The sequence below is a fragment of the Peromyscus californicus genome, unplaced genomic scaffold, assembly GCF_007827085.1.
Source record: "Peromyscus californicus insignis strain IS unplaced genomic scaffold, ASM782708v3 Scaffold_4__1_contigs__length_199733344, whole genome shotgun sequence".
In the NCBI taxonomy this organism is placed as follows: domain Eukaryota; kingdom Metazoa; phylum Chordata; class Mammalia; order Rodentia; family Cricetidae; genus Peromyscus; species Peromyscus californicus.
Window position 1 is genome coordinate 5,743,108 of NW_026294562.1, and position 17,911 is coordinate 5,761,018.

Sequence of the window (17,911 nt, forward strand, 5' to 3'; positions counted from 1 at the left end):
GCAAGATCACAAAGGAAAAAAAAAATTAAGCTGAAACAAGCGAACTACTGGGCCATTTACTGAGAGTAATCCAATTGCAAAAAACCCTATTCCCAATAGGGGATTTTCACTAAAATCCTACAACAGGGACATTTAACCAGATTAGGTACCAGAGAAGATAAAGAGGCTAGTATTAGATGATGAATGGATTAGAGTCAAGTTTCATTTCAGAACGTGTCTTCATTTCCTTTTATTACTTCTAGGAAGGGCACAAGTTGCATTAACATCAAGGAAGAGGAATTGCATTAAAAGAAAAAAGGCAGGTTCCTGCACTGCCCACCAGCGCCTCCTGAGTTCAGGAACCACTGAGCAGCTAGCTCCCTTCCCGTGAGTTTCCTCTTGGCCCCCTTTCTGGCTGTTTAAATAGATGAGAAAGGCATAAAACACAGGAAGAGTGGCTTCCTACCACAGTTAAGGATGGCAAAGGCATCATCAAGAAGCGCTACTTTCCCATGGCATGTTAGGAAAGAAAAACATGGTCTTCCTAGCCGATCCCAATAGAGCATCTCTAGTCATTTGCTTCACAGCTTCCTGTAAAATCATAACTCTTCCAGAGAAAAAGTTGCTCAGGGAACCTAGCTACCATTTGCAAATGAAATGACTAAGGTGAAAGTTACCAAACGTTTGAAAGGGGTGGCCCCAGAGTCAACAACCAGGATGGTGGCCAAGGCTGGGTGTATGGAAGCAAAGGGTCGCTGTGCCCAAGCCTGGGGCCACCCCTCATGGAGGCGCACTAAGGGTCCTTTAAGAGAAGACTCCTAGGAAAGTCTTCTGTCAAGAATGATTGAGGAGGAATAGGGGTCAGTTCCCGAAGAAAGACAGACAGGGATGGGGTGAGAACTGCCTGGGGAAAAGGCAAATGACCAAGACTACCTTCCAGAAGTTTTCAAACTGAGTCGGAAAGATTAAACCCTGGTGATGTGAAAGGAAGCAGATGCTCTCAAGATGGGCCACATATCCCACACAGAGGGATGGCCCAGGAGTCCTAAGACTGGCCCTGCTTGGGAACTGCTGGGGGCAGTGGCAGGTGTGACAGTCACCATGGAGGTAGACGGTGCTGGAAGTGGGCAGGTAAACCAGCAGCCACCATCTCCGTGAGTTAGGCAACCCTGGTGCAAGGCCATGGCTGAGAAGACCCAGGAGGCTCAAGAGCCACACAGCCTAGAGGCCAAAGTGTGGCTTCTGCTCCTGAATCAAGCCCTTGTTCTCAGAGAACACACGGGGAAGGCTTGCACAGAAGACCTAACACATGGCACATTTATTAACTGTGGTGCTTCATTATCATTGTCATGGTTAGCAAGGAGTTGGCAGGAGACACTGTGGTCCTGTCACCAATCCCAAGGGATCTTCCAGGCAGGACTAACGGGGAGCGTGAGGGAACCTTCCTTCTCTCTGGGTACAGGAAAGAAGACAAGAGCATTTGGTAACAGTAAGACAGGTGAGGGCCTTAGTTCTCCAGACAACTTGAACGAGGATGAGCGCAGTGACTGCTGCCAGTGCTCCGCTATCATTCGAGAGCCCAGGCAGTTCTTTTCTTCTGCACAGACAACACCCTCCAGCAGTGTTGGAGAGACGGAGGTGGAGAGAGTGGAAGACAAATGGAAGCTTTAGGCACTACCTGACTTTAGGAGTGGAATGGGAGTCTTAGTAGGCCATGACCTTGACTATGTAGCCACCAGGTCCTCAGAAACTGCATGACCAACTGTCTATCCAGGCTGGCCTGTTCTCAAGTGAGGAAGAACACCAGGATCAAATATGCAGAAGTCAGGGCCTATCTGCTGCCCCACACAACCTGCCAATACCTGGATCCTTTACAAAAAAGGGTTTTCTTCTTGTAAACACCTGTGTCTCTCTAGCCTTGGATCCCAAGGTCCGATCTCTCCACATCGCAATCTTCCCACCCCTGGGGTGGAGTGCACACCTCTCCTGGCCCACACTATACTTATCCTGAGAGACAAGGGCTATGCCTTCTGGGAACTTTAAGTCCTGCAATGTCTGGCCTGTTATAGCAAGTAGGTGCCATCTCAAAGATCACGTGACAGTCACCAAACTGAAGTACATGTGATAGAACACGACAGAGCCAATCAACCATAGGACCTGGTTTCTGGAAGGACTGGGCTCCACCAGTGCTGTCTACTCAGGATGAGAGATGTATGCTGGATGGTCCTCACACTCAGTCCAAAGCTCTTGCAGACGCCATCTCAGTCACAGCAGTATCTGTAAGATGGTTTTTATGCTGGCTTCTCAGAGACTGAGCATGAGAACTGTGAATTTCAGGAGGACCGGGATGGAGATTCTGTTTCACTGGCCTGGCCGAGTGGTGTCTCCCGTCCCTAGCCTCTTCCTTCCCTCCACTCCCTCAGTCTCCTTCATTTCTGCCTCCAGGTAAGTACTATGTGTGTCCTGCAGGGTTATGAAGATTGAATAAGATCATGGACTCATAGTGCCCTACACAGAGGCAGGCGCACATAATAAATACAAAGGGACTTGGCAAAATGCAATCTAGACAATATAATGACACTGGGTAACCACTAGGCTAGTATCTTCAGACAGCTTCAGAACATGCCCTTTGTTGCATGGGAAGGAAATCATCACCTAGATATAGGAGCACAGATGATCTTCGACCACCCTACCCCAATCACACACCCTTCTTAAAAATGCGGTATTTGACAAATATATTCAAATAGCTCATGGGGAAAAAAATCACTTTACTGTGCCAATGATGAGACTGTCACGGAGGATCTCACAATAAAAAACATAACAAAACAAATACAAACAAACAAGCAAACAAAACACTTGGAGATAAACAGGTCCTCTAGCATCAAGATGAGAACCTGTAAAGTGGGCTGGCATAAGCGAGACAGGTATTCAGACAGTCAGGGCATTCCCTCCCTTCTCTGAGCAGCTCTCAACTCCTTCAGGAGACCTTCAAGGCCTGTGTTCACTCTAGGATTGAGAGAACAGTCATTTCACTGGGGAGAGTCAGTCAAGCTTCCAGAAGTGCATCATGGGGACTAAATTAAAGCAGCAGTCAGAACTGGGAGGGAAGGGGGATTAAACTGCCTGCTACGACGATATTTCTACACCAACCCTTACGTTTTTTCATAGATAAGAGTCCAAATTTTAAGGCAACCAACTGTACCATAAACCCCACTGTCCTTTAGGTAGCTGCTTTACTGCGGTATATCTGTAAAAGAACCTAGGTTACAAAAGTCTATGGCAGCTAACTAATGTTCAAGGTCATGGTATTTACAGTCAGGGATGATTCAGTGAAGAGCCTATTACCAGTTTCTAACCCCTTCAGAACATGACAAAGCTATGCATGTCTGTGACACCAAAAAATCCCAATAAATAGAACCCAAGTATCCGTAAGATACTCTACGTAATTTCAAAGCTGTTGACACATTCTGGCACACTACTACCAGAAACTCACCCATGGAGCCATTTTAAGTAACTTGTCTTGCGGTCCCAGAGCAAGAAAGGAACCAACCAATGGCTATACCAAAGCCCTGTCACCATCCCAAAGCAGCTCAGAGCTGCCCCGGCTTCTTAGGGCACAGATGTACACCACTGAGCAGGAGTCACATTCATTCAGTGCAGCCACACAGCACACGTACGAACTGGCCTCTGTTATTTGTCCCACACTGTAGGTGAACATGTATTTCTTACACACCTAGGTAGAATGGTGTTTCCAAACCTTGTGGCACCCACAATTCCTCCACCATTCTAATGCACAGCTACTTCAGAAATGCCTGTAGACTGGAACTACGGGGGGGGGGGGGGGGGGGGGGGCAGTAACTGCCATTTTGACGGAGTGAGAGGCAGCCTGTGAGATCAGCCTATGTCAACCTTCCCTAGACACAGATGCTTCCGGACCAAGAGGAAATCAGTCACCAAATGTAGTCGGGAGTGCTCCAGGCCCCCTGACCTCACCAAGCAAGCCTTTGCACTGGCTTCATTCAAAGGGGCTTTTCCAGCATGGGGCCGGTTAGTGGAGGTGGGAACAACCAGGGCTTTGGATAGGCTGCCTCTGCTTCCCAAATACAACGAGGCCCCGACAGAGTTCTGGTGACAAAGCTGTGTGTGGCTAGTTCTGGGCTTACAAGAAACCAGGGAATAGACAAACTATCTAAAACCCTGAACTCATTAAAGGAGGCAAACACTGTGCATAGAAAGGAACCCAGATCTCTTCAGCTGACTTCCAGTCACTGGTGCTGTATGCTTGCTACCTGGACAGACTCACAGCCCTCCAGGCAAGGCTCTCCCTCGTTCATTAAACGCCATGGGTGTGAACACTGCATAGTTAAATCATGTAGAAAAGATTCTTCAATGGCCCTCAGAACACACAAAGCCTTTCCACCCACGGGAGTATTCATCCAGCTACAGTGGGGGAGTGACTCTGTGGATGACCTTTGACCTCTCAAGACCCCTCAGGTTTAGTGTTCAGCATTTTGACCATTGCCAGGCACCCATACAACCCTCCAAACCCTGCTCAGAAATCGGGACCCTCTGGATTCCTCAACCAACCACCCTCTAACCCTAACCCCTCAACCTCCTAGAACTGGGAGTAAGCGTAAAGGGCCTGGGAGCTCATCATTCACTTCTGCAACCTATTAATCAAAGACAGTGGGAACACATGGAGCCTCCTCTTCAATAGTCCCCATGGCCCCTTCTTGCTGCAGGAGGAAAATGGGGCCAGAAAGCGCCTTCAAGGAGCCCAGCCCAGCGTAACAAAACAAACAACCCAGGAGCACTGCCAGCCTTTTCCACTGCTCAGTGTGGATACCGGAGGTGTGCAGTGGTTCCACACGACCCATCTGCCTCAAGGCACTCCAGGCTTACGTGCAAACGGGGTTCATTAGTGTAGCCACCCATTTTTCTGTCTACACTGGCTGTGTTGAGCCTAATAGAGACCAGATAAGCCTTCATACACGCCTCATCAGTGGCAACACAGAGTGCTGGTGAGGAGGAGGGGCTGGGGTGAGCCGAAGGAGAAGTTGCTATTCCTAGTCACCAACACTCTTTGGCAGTTGTGCTAATCCTGTTTTTCTCAGGCCTTGCACTAGAAGGTGGTAGGACAGTGAGCCAGTGCGACTCGGCTGCCCCAACAACTGGCACATCAGACAGCAAGCAACACCCTATGTAAGATGTACTGCTGTAAGAAAGGTTCCCGGGAAACGCGCCTGCTGCCTCAGCCCAACTCAGCAGGCCAGCATCTTGCATCCTTCGAACCTCTCATATCTAACTAACATGGAAAGCTTGGCCTTCTTCACTCTAAACAGGCTTCTTCAGAACATTTCGCATCTCCCCCTCAGCCAGGAGAAGCCCAGCCAGGACGACCCAGCACTGTGACCACAAGCTGCGTGTTGTTCTTTTCGGTTGAGGGGCTTTGCCCCTGGCTAATCGTGCATCGTGGTTGTGTACAAGGTGACTATTGATGGCTACCGCACCACTATCGAAAGCAATGGATGAAAGAGGCAAGGAAGGGTTCTTTAAGTTTGAGTTTTACAAGGAAAAACAGAGTGGAAAGAGATCTGCCCGTGAGGTGAGGAAGACAAATGGCCAGCAGCATCGACCATGCACAGCCTGGATGTCTGGCCAGTGCTGTGCCAAGTACCTACCCACCAGGAGGCAAAGTCTCATCTTCCATACTGAGAGCTCAGGTGATAGCTGGTGTCGCTTATTTGCTCTGTAAACCATCCATGTCTCTGTCTCTGTCTCTCTCTATCTCAAGTCCATTTAGACAGCAAGAAGAGGAACCATGAAGATTCCCCTGCTGTCTATAAAATTCTGCCGACTCATAGTTTCTCATGGATTCATAGGCATTAACATTCTCCTTACAAGGAAATGACTGGGCAGAAAAGGCAGAGAGAGGGCCGATGTGCAGTCTGCTTCCTTGAGAGTCTCACACAGGTGCACATGCACAGCGCTAGCTCAAACCATCCTCAGACCTTGCCTTTGTTGGACGAGAGGGGGGCCTTCCTATTCCATAACCACCCAACTGCTAACACACCAAACAGACAGCCAGTCTCAATAGCTGAGAGCCTGGAGAGTCAAATTCAGCAGTTTCTGGTGACCTTTTTGGTAATACCTGAAAAGGAGATGGGGAGCAGTAGTGTTGGGGTACACAAGCCAAGGAAGGTTCAAACCTAGAAAATAGAGCTGTGCTCCAGGTGTTCAGCTTTGTGCAAACTGCACGCAGGTCCACCCAGCCAAGCTGTGCTTTCCCAGGCTCTTGAACAATCCCTCCCAGTTAAGTTCATTAAACATAATTTATTGCCATTCATTCTCATTTATTTTCCAATAAAAAAGAAAACATCTTGGTGCCTCCTCCAGCTAACCCTTAAAACATTTGCACACGTAAGCTTTGGCCCACTGGTCCAGGCTAGGTTTCCAGGGTCTCCCTCCTGCCTGCCTCTCTCCAGCACCATCCCTTCTTAGCAGGGTCTGTGGACTGCTTTAGTCCTCCACAGGTCTCAGAGCTAAAGGAGCAGCCACTTCGCCCCTAAGTAATTCCCCAGGAATTTGTGACCTCCACCCTCCCACCAAATATTTCTCCACTACTTGGGTATTAAATGATTAGCGTTAGCATAATCAATCTTGCTGGGCGTCTGGGTGTGTGGAGAATGTTTGGGAACTGGGTAAGAGGATACAGCTGTTTCTAGAAGAGCCAGGAATAAATCTAACCTATTCCAAGCGAAGTCCTCCAAATGCTCCGATGTGAAACAACTTTAAAACACAGTAACGACTTCCAGGCCACCATCCCCGAACATAAGAATCCCAAGACCTGGGGTCCCTAAATACAACAGAAAGGAAATCACCCATTTTGATTGAGAGTAAATTTTAAGTGCATAATCGGTGTTATATCCTGAGAAGTTTAGGAAAGTAAGGAACAAAACCTGATGCCACCTTCTGAGTTTACTTACAAGGGACAGCTGCCTGAAAATGCCTTTCGCTGCGTACAGCTCCCACACCAGGGCCTAACTTAGGAATTTAGGTCTGTGTTTAAAAAATCATGTTTGCTCCATAGAGCTCAAGAAGCAGTTGTTTCCCTCAGAAAGAAGGACATTTTCTCCCTGGAAAACTGCAGGAGGGGAAGTCTTGAGGAGGAAGACCTCATCATGTGGCCCAGCAAACACAAACCCAGACTTGGGGATTCAGGAAGAGTCTGCGCATACATAAAGAAGGAAGACAAATGGGGGTGTTGGCTGCTCCGTTTTCCCTGCTAATGTCTCAGACTTCAGCATCCTTTCTTTTTAAGGGCATGTAGATTGAAGAAATGAACCCATGGAAATAACTCGGAGTCATTATGGACCAAGCAGAAGCAATCGGGGTGTCTGCTCCCGTGATTATAGGATGGTTTGGGGGGAGTCTGTGGGGATGAGCAATGTTCACATTTCGAGTCCTCCAATGTGGGTAACAGTATGCATGCCAATGGATAGTCTAACAAGATTCCACCACGTCCCACAGTATTATAGAAAGAATTCCAGAACACAGCTCAGTCTGGCTCCCCACCAACTCCAAAGCACCAAGGGAGCTTTCCCTGGGAAGGCAAGGCTGCCATCTCGGCTGCTTCGAGAAAATGCTGGTAGAGCAGCCTGCTAAGACAACGCAACGGTTATAATGTCTGATCATAAGAGTTGAGAATCTGCCTCCGAAAGGCAAGTCCCTCTCTCAGCACGAAGTTAACCCTCCTGAGCCACAGTACACCAAAGTTCTAAGTTATTTGCACAAACAAGGGACAGAGGTGCCTCAGGAATCTTGCCACCTGGGTGGGAAATGTATAAGACTACTCACACAGTATCATCCAGCACCCCGTCCCTGCAATTCTTGACTATTTTCGCAACTAGGCTGAACTGGGAAGCGGCAGAAAGAAGGCTTACATGTGTTATTGCTTTGTGCTCCGCTTCAGCAACCATTTACCAAGTTGGCCTTTAATACAACAATCAATGGTTTTTTATTTTTTAACAGAAATTCTCATAGTCTATATAATGCTTTATTTCTCTCAGAAGAAAAATTTTTTTCAGTCTGACCTGGTCAGTCACTCAAGTATTTTTATTATTGCCACTTGCCAACAAAAATAATTGTAGTAATTATAGAGATAATGAAAGAATCGCCTGCAGGTTCAAAAAAAATCCTCATTGCTTATGACAAAACGTGAGCGCACAGCTGGAGTGGATCACAGAGCATCCGAGACCCTGGATCCACGCTGCAGAAGATCTTGCTCTCATCGCCAACAGGAGCTGTCACTGGCTCCACCACCAGCTTTCCAAAACAATCTTTTATTAAATTTGGAAAATACAAACACCACCAGCAACAACACCAGGGCCTGGAGAGGCCATCATCTAAAACAACCAAAGACAGAGCAACAGAAAGTTATGGTTAAAAATGAAACCGTAACACTCCCTGAGCAGTAGCCCCGTGCCTGGGAAGGCATGGTCCCCGCAGGGGGCAGGCCGCTTTCCTTCCTCTCTCTGCCTATGGTAGCAGTCCTCTGTGGTGGGTGCAGCTACAGTTCACTTGCTATCAGCTGTAAGAACTGGGATGAAAGTCAGACTTTCTCTCCTCCCCATCTTCTTTTAACCCTTTCTCCTCTCCCCCAAAAGGATGCTGCAAAATTCCACAGGGATAGGGCACAGCCTGTGCTGACCACTCATTCTTGTTCTGTCCCACTTCCCATTGTCTAAGGGTTTTTGTTTTAAGTCTTTTAAAGAAGAAAAGGAAGCACTGGTCTCATGGTCAAGACCATGAGTGTGGACACCACACACACACACACACACACACACACACACACACACACACACACACACACACACACACTACTCACCCAGCAATTCAAATTGAGGTGCCATGCGCCCAACTGCTGCAAGAGAGAGACCCCGGGGGCCACTGCTCCTCCCTTCCCACTCAGATCCTCCATTCCCACTAACACTGCATCCCTGGGGTACATAACAGCTCTGTCCTGCCCTCTCTCCACTCGAGAAAGAAAAGAAAAAGGAAAAAAAACAACAACAACAACTTTCTCTGTACCTTCAAGACGGGACTGGACCGGTGTTTTTCTTCCTCCCTCCCAGCTTCTCTCACTTTTCTTTTTCCTCCTAGCCCCCCCTCCCTTTATACAGCTCACTTAAAGAGCTGAAAAACTGCATCTTAAAAGCCCGAGAATGCCTTCTACACACTCACTTGTTCTGCAGATGACTGCTTTGCGGGTCCTTCCCCCAACACCCTCCCTGAAACAAAAACGCTTAAACAATTTTAAAAACACTTAGTTATCTAATTCAGCTGGCTGCAACTTCATTTTTTTTTAATGTGAGCATCCCTCTACTTCCTAACCTTTACTCCTCCAGGATCCATGAAGGAAGGAGGGGAAGGCCCATTCTCCCCAACCAGCTCAGGACACCTAAGAGAAGTCCCCCTCCCTCACCTTGGGCGGCAGGGACAGAGCTAAGAGTAGCAAAGGAATTCCGGTCAGCCATGAGGGAAAATGATCAACCAACGCAGTAGGCAGGCACTTTATCTGCTAGATTGTCAAATCCCTCAAAATAAATTTCTTAGGGAGAGGGCTGCAGAGGGAGAGGGGGAGGGAGGAAGAAAGTATACTTTCTTGTCACGGTGACACAAAAGTGACACCTTGTGAGGCCTTGCCTGCCACTTGTCCCCATCCTCTCTTCCTTCCCAGAGTATGCGGCCACCGGATTTTCAGATGACCTCCTGGCAGGCAGGAGAAAGAGGAGGCCCGGCACCAGTGGCATTGCAAGCCAGACCTCTGGCTAGCAGATGGGCATGCAGCTTTCTCCCAGGAAGAGGGAAGAGAGACAGGGCAAGCAGAAGCAAAAGGAAAGGGGAGCACCTGACTTACTTTTCCTGGGGCTTTCAAAGGATCTGAGGTCGGGGACATTAGTGCGAGCTTAACCTAATTTGAGTTGAGACTTTCAGATAGAACAGGCCTAAAATGGTCCCCTTTGCATATGGGGGGTGGGGTGGGTGGGAGAGAGTGGGGAGGTTGGCTGCCCAGGGTGGTGCTGAGTCACAGTCACACAGCGGAATGTCTAACGACTGAACTCCAGAATTATCTCATGCTCTTCAAAAGCAAACACAGCTCTAGTCTGCAAGCAGGCAGGAAACCATCTTGGGTTAGCATGACTAGTGGCCGAGATTTGGTTTTCTGGACTCAGGACACCTGACTTTAATGAAGGAGATGGTTTCCCTTCATTGCACGGACTGCCCGACTGGCCAGCTGTTTATCTCCAAGGCCACAGGACTGTAGGTCTTTAAGCAATCTGTTAATACACAGGAGCAAGTTAATCCCCCCTTACCGCCGCCCCCCCCCCCCCCAAAGGAATCAACCAAAACAAGGGCTGGAAGGGCTTAAGGCTAACAAAAAAGTAGGATTTCTTCATTTTCTATTCTCTTGGGGTTTTTTTGTTTTTTGTTTTTTAAATCCTACTCTGTGGCCTCTTCCTGGACTATCTAGCCTTCCTGCCTAAGTGTGGAGCAGCAATCTTGAAGGCCCTTAACACCAAAACAAAACCCTGCCATTCCCCTTTACATGGCGGCAACAAAAGCAAAGAGCTTGCAGTTTGACAAGTAGAAAGCCCCGGCCGCACAGTCCCTAATTACCTTCCCTCCCCTATTCACCGAGACCACCACACTCCCGGCCGCGGCCTTTGTGGCTCTCGCAATTTCTTAAGTAAACTGCAAGTTCTCTATCTGCTGATGGACAGGCTCTGATCACCCAGCAACGACCACTTCAAAAGTGCAGCAAACACCACGGGAACTTGGGCTAGGAATTTACTTCCCGGATTTTTCCAAGGACAAGAGAAAAGGAAACGCGAAAAGAGCCAACCCGATTCCAGTTTCTTCCCCCTTAACCAGAAAATGGGTCTCTCAATTCTCTTCAGACTGAGAACTCCCAAGAAACTCCTTCAGGGTGATTTGGTGCTCCGTGGCACTGTCCAGAACTCATCCCTAAAGCACCTTGACTTGTCAAATACACACCCCTGCTTAGAACATTCCATTAAAAAAAATCAGAAGGGTAAAGCCTGCTGCAAAGTTGGGGTGAATTAGCAAGGGGGGGGTGGGATAAATAAATAAATTAATTAATTTAAAAAACTCTGTCAAACTAAAAGCAGAGAACAGTCCATTTTAGCATGGCATTTATGTAACATCCCGTGGAGAAGTGAAGCAGGATTGTCCAGAGACTGTCCATTCACATCCCACCATCCCCGTCTCCAGGCAAAGTTTGTTTTGTTGTTTTAAATAAAGAGGTTTAAGATGCCAGAACAGGGAAATTACAAGGACAGGAAACTAACTTTAGAGGATTAAACAGACATTAGGAAACATTCATCTATAGGAAAGATGTGCTGTCTATTACTCCAAACCCTGCATATTGATACATGAAAAGGTGGAAGTAGATGCACTTTATGAGAATACTTACACGGGGAAGGAGGGGGCTGAGGGGGGTGGAGGCTGTCGCTTTAACTTGGTGAGTGAAGGGAATGGATACCTTCTAAGTGCAGATACTTCCAAATTGAACAATAATAGTGTGAAATGAAAAGGTACCCTTCCTTCCTTCCTTCCTTCCTTCCTTCCTTCCTTCCTTCCTTCCTTCCTTCCTTCTCTCTCCTTCGTCTTTTCTTTCTTTAACCTTTGTCGCTGTTTTTAAAGAGACTAAAATAAATCGACTCCATCCATCTGGACCTTACCAGTCAAAGTGCACCAATCTTAAAGTTACTGCGCAGTGACAGCGGGTATGGCCTGGTCTGGGCACAGAGCATGCAAGGCTGGGCACTTGGGGCACATCGCTTACCATCTAGGGGTCGCCGCGCTGTCCTTGCCACCACCGGCTCGCGGGCATGCTGCCGCACGGATGGCCGCACGGATGGCCCGGGCCCGCTGGAGGGCAGCACCCGCCCTGCAGCCCGCGCAGCGCCGGCAGCTCCCAGGAGCAGCCCGCAGCAGCCGTGCGGCGAGGGATGCTCAGGCTCAGTTCCATTCACGGAGAAGCGCACAATAACCGGGATCTCCCCCGGTTCCACAACAATCCACCCCCAGAAGAGGGAGGGGGCGTTATAAAAAAAAAAAAAAAAAGGCCGGGCTTTTTCACTCTTCTCTTTTTCCCCCCAACCCAGCATTCAATCAAAAGAACAAAGCCTGATATTTTGTTTGCCGACTTGGCAAGCATAAAAGCAATTTCAATAATCCGAGCGAGTTCACCTAAGTTAGTGAAAGTAACGCTCTGCAGATCTCCGGCGAAATTAAGCTTTAATAGCTATCTGATGCCATTCAGAAAAGGAAGGGGAGGAAGCTAGCTGAATTTAGATAAAGTTGGAGTACCACTTCACTCCCAAGGTCCCCCCACCTGAAAGAATGCTATAAAATTCTTGACAACATTCAGATCTTAATTAACTCGCTGAATTCTACTTTTTGTGGTGGAGGGAATACAAAAACCAAAATAGATTATTAAAAACACTCCTCTGTAAGAGAATTCACAAGGATACACTGTATAACAGTTTTCATGACTAACTTTAAAAAAGAAAGAAAGAAAAAAAAAAAAAACTACCAAAACTTGTGGATGTGTTTCTTTAAAGCAAATGGTCTTAACACATATTAAACCACGGCTGCGCATCTTCTAAGCATAGTAGGAAAAAATGACTATTGATCTTCAAATAGCGATAATTGAAAAGATCAAAAAGATTAAACAAAATCAAGAATGTGCTGACTTACCATGCTATGCTTTTTTTGTTGCAACTTTGTAGAAATTTCACTCAAAGAAACTGCATCAGAGGTGTCAAATTTTTTAGCGGACTGTGATCGTATTATTTCCGCAGCCCTGCCTTCCAATGCTTCAGAACTTTTCCCCCTTTCTCTTTTTTGTTTGTGGTACCTAGCTTTTTGCTATAGACTTTAAAAGCCTTCAGCTCAGCAAACCAGCACAAATTATCTTGCCACCTTGCGCAGCTCTGATGCTTTGGCCGCTAACTTTGGAAGGCCCTTTACTACTGCATCAAAATTAGCATTGTCAAAGCAGTTAATGAATATTAATACTGTATTTGTCATTGGAGCCGGTCCGTTGCTGAACTCCAAGTCACCCATCAGGGACAAGATTAAGAACACAATTATTTCTGACTGACAGGGACCAAATCTGCTAGAATTTTTTTTTTTAAACAATTCGGGGGGAAAAAACCCACAATATCATCATCTTAAGGTGTCTCCCAAGAGACTGGGAACCAGATTAATACGCTTTTAATGAAGTAGAGATCATTATGTATGAAGGGGAAAAAGAGAAAAGATGTACCATTCAAGCTATTTAGTTATGGTGGAAGCTAAATTTAAAAAAAAAAAATGCAGACGGCATATCTTTCTCGACAGCTGTCCAGAGTTTATTCACTCTGTTCTAAAGAAAAAGACGACTTTTCCCCTCGAAATCTTTTCCTTTTTAAAAAAAAAAGAACAGAGAATGAGCAGTTCGTCCCATCTGGGATAATTTTCCATGTCTTCACTTTTACTGTGGCGGCTCAGGAAAGACAGCACAGTAAATAATTCTACACAAATCTGACAAGAGACACCTTCATCAGCGCGGCTCCTTCGCCCCTTATTCCCCAGATTCCGAGCCCTGTCTCTCTCACTTTATTCAGGATGAACCATTACATTTGCAGAAACTCTGCAGTTCCCTTTCACAGTGACATCTTTTCACCGCCAGCACCCAGGAAACAACCCAAGTCAGAGAAAGCCCCTGGTACCCACAACGCATCCAGAAACGCCATTACAAACAGTTCGCTCCGTGCTCCTTAGGAGCCAAGTCTGCCTAATTTGGGGTACACACGCACAGTGGTAATGAAAGTTTTATCAGAAATAACTAACAGCAACTTAATGAAATGTACAGTCAGCTCAACAGCAAACAGCTCAGGAGATCACGACCACACAACACTTTCTCTACAAGCAGGCAAAAGACTGATTAAAAGGAATTAAGGGTAAAAACTTGTAACTTACCTGGTATAACCAACTTATTTGAATTCACCCAAATCATTTCAACACCTATGTCTCTCTGCCATGCGGACTGACATGGTGCATAAAGAAATTATACATATAGACAGACACATATGTAGCAATTTCTTAGCGTTTTAGGCGGAGTGTGCCTCACTGGTTTGCTCCACATAAATTGTCTTCGAGACGATATTTCCACCCCCCTTTTTCTTTTTTAAATGTGGTAAAAGGGATAAAATGACAGATGTGATGGTTAATCTACCCAGTGAATCGCGGGGGTCTAGGTAAAGCCACCCTGGCCACAGAGCTAATCTTCAACACCCACTGACCACCCCACTGGCCTTCTAATGCCATTATCAACCCTTAGATGAACATTCTAAATTAGAGTTTTGTTCGAAAAGGGTGTGAATCTGACCTTCGATGCTGGGAGGCCTGTGCTGAACATCAGATGCCAAAGTTCTTACTGCACAATTTTTTAAAAAGGTTTTACTTTCTTATGATTCACATCTTTGAACTCTGTGTCTTTACAGCGTTCCCTTTCACCAAAAAAAAAGCATCCTGGCATCCCCCACTCCTGCAGTGGCTACCAATGTCATCTCTACCACATACTCCACAATTGTTTGTGCTTATCCCATTAAAAGGACCCAAGCAAAATTGCCAAAAACAAAGAGAACTACCAAACACACATACAAACATGCCACTTTGCCCCAACTTCTCCTCTTCCCTCTTTCAATTTACCACGGCTTTATCTACCGGTTTCTTTATGTCTGACAAGCCTTTAGAATGGATCATCAAAATGTACCACCTTCCTAAGTGGGGAAAACTGAGACAAAATGTGTGCGTGTGTGTGTGTGTGGGGGGGGGGGGGGTACGGTTCTTTAAAGAATCCCATAGTCTGAACGCACATGGAGCCAGGCTATAATGAAGGAACAGGACTGGAGGTTAAGACTTGTTCTGAACAATTCTTTTTTCTTTTTTTTTGGGCGGGGGGGGGTGTTAAATTTGATCTTGTATCAAATAATGAATATGTATCTATTATTATAGTCAAGAGATATTTCCAATGTAACTTTAAAAACAGATAAATATCATCCCTGTGATGTAAGCATACCTTCAAAGTGGCTTTCAAAAACCACAAATAGATTATTCCCTTTTCTTCCCCATACTGTGCCATAAAATCTATGAATGGACTTCATGCAATAAAATGTGGGGCCCTGAAACCCCTACTTAGAAAGGCTTGTGCATGCATTGCTCACGATCTATACCAAACGGAGACCTATGCAAACACATCCATGCGTGAATCTCACCACAGATTTTCACAAGGACAGACTAGCTTTCCGAACAATCTGAGATGTCTAAATTAAGGACCCCTTGCTCTATCCATCCTCAGCTTCCCCATTTGTGACCCGAGACTGCCTTTTCATGGGCATGCACACATCCTTAATCTGCATCTTTGTGTGCTCTGTACCGGAGTTGCTAATAGGCAGCCTTCTCTGCCTCTCCCGGCTTCCCCAGCACGACCACATCAGCACTAGTATCAAATTAACTCTCCGACTTTGAAACTTATTGATCTGCTATTAAGACACCAGTGAACTTGATGAAATGAGTGCTGTAGGTGCAGTCCTGACTTCAAAGTCGAGCACAGCCACATAAAGCAAGCGCCTTTGATCCTAACTCCGATCTACTGAGGGTTTAAAACCCAGTTCTCCCTAAGCTGCCCTTCACTCTCATCATGTCTGATGTCTCACCAACTAGTGACTTGATAATGTTAATAATGCAAATTTTACAAATGATTTTTACAATGGCAACATTAATTACATGAACTGCTGCTTTTTGCAAACGGGCTCTTTGCTATCCTCTCTCCTATAACATCACCACTGGGCGATTATGGTCACTCAGGGAGTCCCAGGCCTGGGTAATTCTGGACAACCCTTCACTATGTTCCCTCACCTTCCCTTTTTGCACGTAAGCCTAATTTACTAAAAATGTTCCTAACAATCTTAGTGACACCTTTTCCTATAGCTGTCATCTCCTGTCAACAACCACCTAAGAACAGAAGCAGCCTTCTTCTGAGCGTGGGTACTATGTACCTATAATGGTCAACACACAAAAAAAATCTTTTATTTTTATGTAGAATTTTTTGGGGGGAGGGGGACCATAAATCCACAAAGTTGTGGGATTTCACACTCTCTGCTACTGTTTTCCAATTAAGAATCACCTGCCGTAACAACACAGGCAAGACTAGCAATGTAGTCCACAGACTCTGTGAAACGGCCTTTTCAAATATACCTCCTCGTGTGAACCATCTCAACAGCTCTGAATCTAAAAGCCGTTTTTTTTCTTTGCCAAGAAATATGTACTTAAGCACTGCTTACTTGTGCAAGTTCCTAGCAAATATTTTGAATCACAGAAAATAAATATAGGGCTCACACTCAAAGATGTATTAATATTAATTCAATTTCAATGTGATTTATAAAACACAAAATGGGTTATTATACTGCAGGTTGAAAGATAACCTGATTATTAGCCAGAACAGAAAGTGTAAGCTTCCTGGTATCTGAGTAAAGAATCAATACTAGAGAACAAATGCTTCGCCAAGCAAGTCTTTGTGTGCTGATTTTGGACACACTAACACGGGTAGTTTCTAGTAAAAAAAAACTTTACAGTCAGGAGTCGTATGTGACCCTTTGATTAATAGCGTGCTATATAGCATTTGGGTTCTGGTTGTTCTGAATCTATTAATTATAGGAAGAAAGTAATGGATGTATTTTCCTCAATCAATATGGCAACATGTGCTCCCCATTTCAAACAGCAGGGCTGTCCCCACCCCATGGCAAAAGATAATGGGAGTTTAAAAGGGCTGTAATCTTAATACTTGCCTTCAGTCGTGCGTGCACGCGTGCACACGCATGTTGGGGGTGTAAATCCAATTAGTTGATTTTGCAATGCACTCAAATCCCAAAATGGTGGTGGTGGAAGTGACTGCATTGGTGCCCCCCCCCATGTTGATAGTCACTTAATCTACTTGCAAGTCTAAAGAAGTCAACACTTGATTGTGACAACGTTCAAAAGAATTTCCTCTGCCACTAGCACAGTAAAAAAAACTTTCACCAATTAGTGCAGGAAAAAAGGAGGGAAAAGGCACAGTGCTGGCGCTCAAAGAGCCAGGCCTTGCGGCAAACCTGTCATGTCGAGAGGATTGATCAACGGGACGGCAATTTCTAATGGCATGTTGTCATGAAAAGTCAGCCACAGGGAGCCACCTGCTTCGCTCCTCACAGACAGCCAGGAAAGGAAGGAAGAAGGAAGGGAGGAAGGAAGGAAGAGGGCGGGAGGGGAGGAAGAGAGGAAAGGCCCTCTGTCCTGATCCCTGCCAGCTCCCTTTTGCTAACGATTTAGGTAAAGGTATCATGATTTTTCATTCAGCGGAAATCTGTCAAGTCTCCAGCAATATTACCAGGACTGGAAGATGACAGTGGTCTGAAGCTAACGCTGTCCGTTCCTTCAGCCTCCTACCCCCACCCCCACCCCCCACACTTTGCAGAGAGACAGAGCATTCTTTATTTGACCACCACTGCTGCCCCACGCCATTGTCAAACAGTACTGCTGAGACAAGAAGACACCTCTGATAGTTTTACATCAATGAGGAGCCTCCCAACTTCGTAAAAATCCTTATTTGGAAGATTCTAGAAGATGAAAAAGATACCACGGAAGACACAGTCAGATGTCAATGAACGCTGCTATTGGCTCCATATTTCCCAGGGCTTTGTGTAGAAGGGAACCACTCCTGAAGCTAGGGCCCTGTTGGTTATGGTCTCATCTATCATGCCGTTAGCATCCTCCAGTGAGCATGTGCTGGGTTTGTTGGGCATCTTCTTGGGCTGGATGT

General features: G+C 46.2%; 1 protein-coding gene across 48 annotated transcripts in view; it reads right to left on the reverse strand.

Moving 5' to 3' along the window:
- Tcf7l2 (transcription factor 7 like 2) overlaps positions 1-17,911 on the reverse strand; it is a 193,476-nt gene that overhangs the window by 25,854 nt on the left and 149,711 nt on the right. The gene's annotated exons all lie outside the window — the stretch shown is intronic.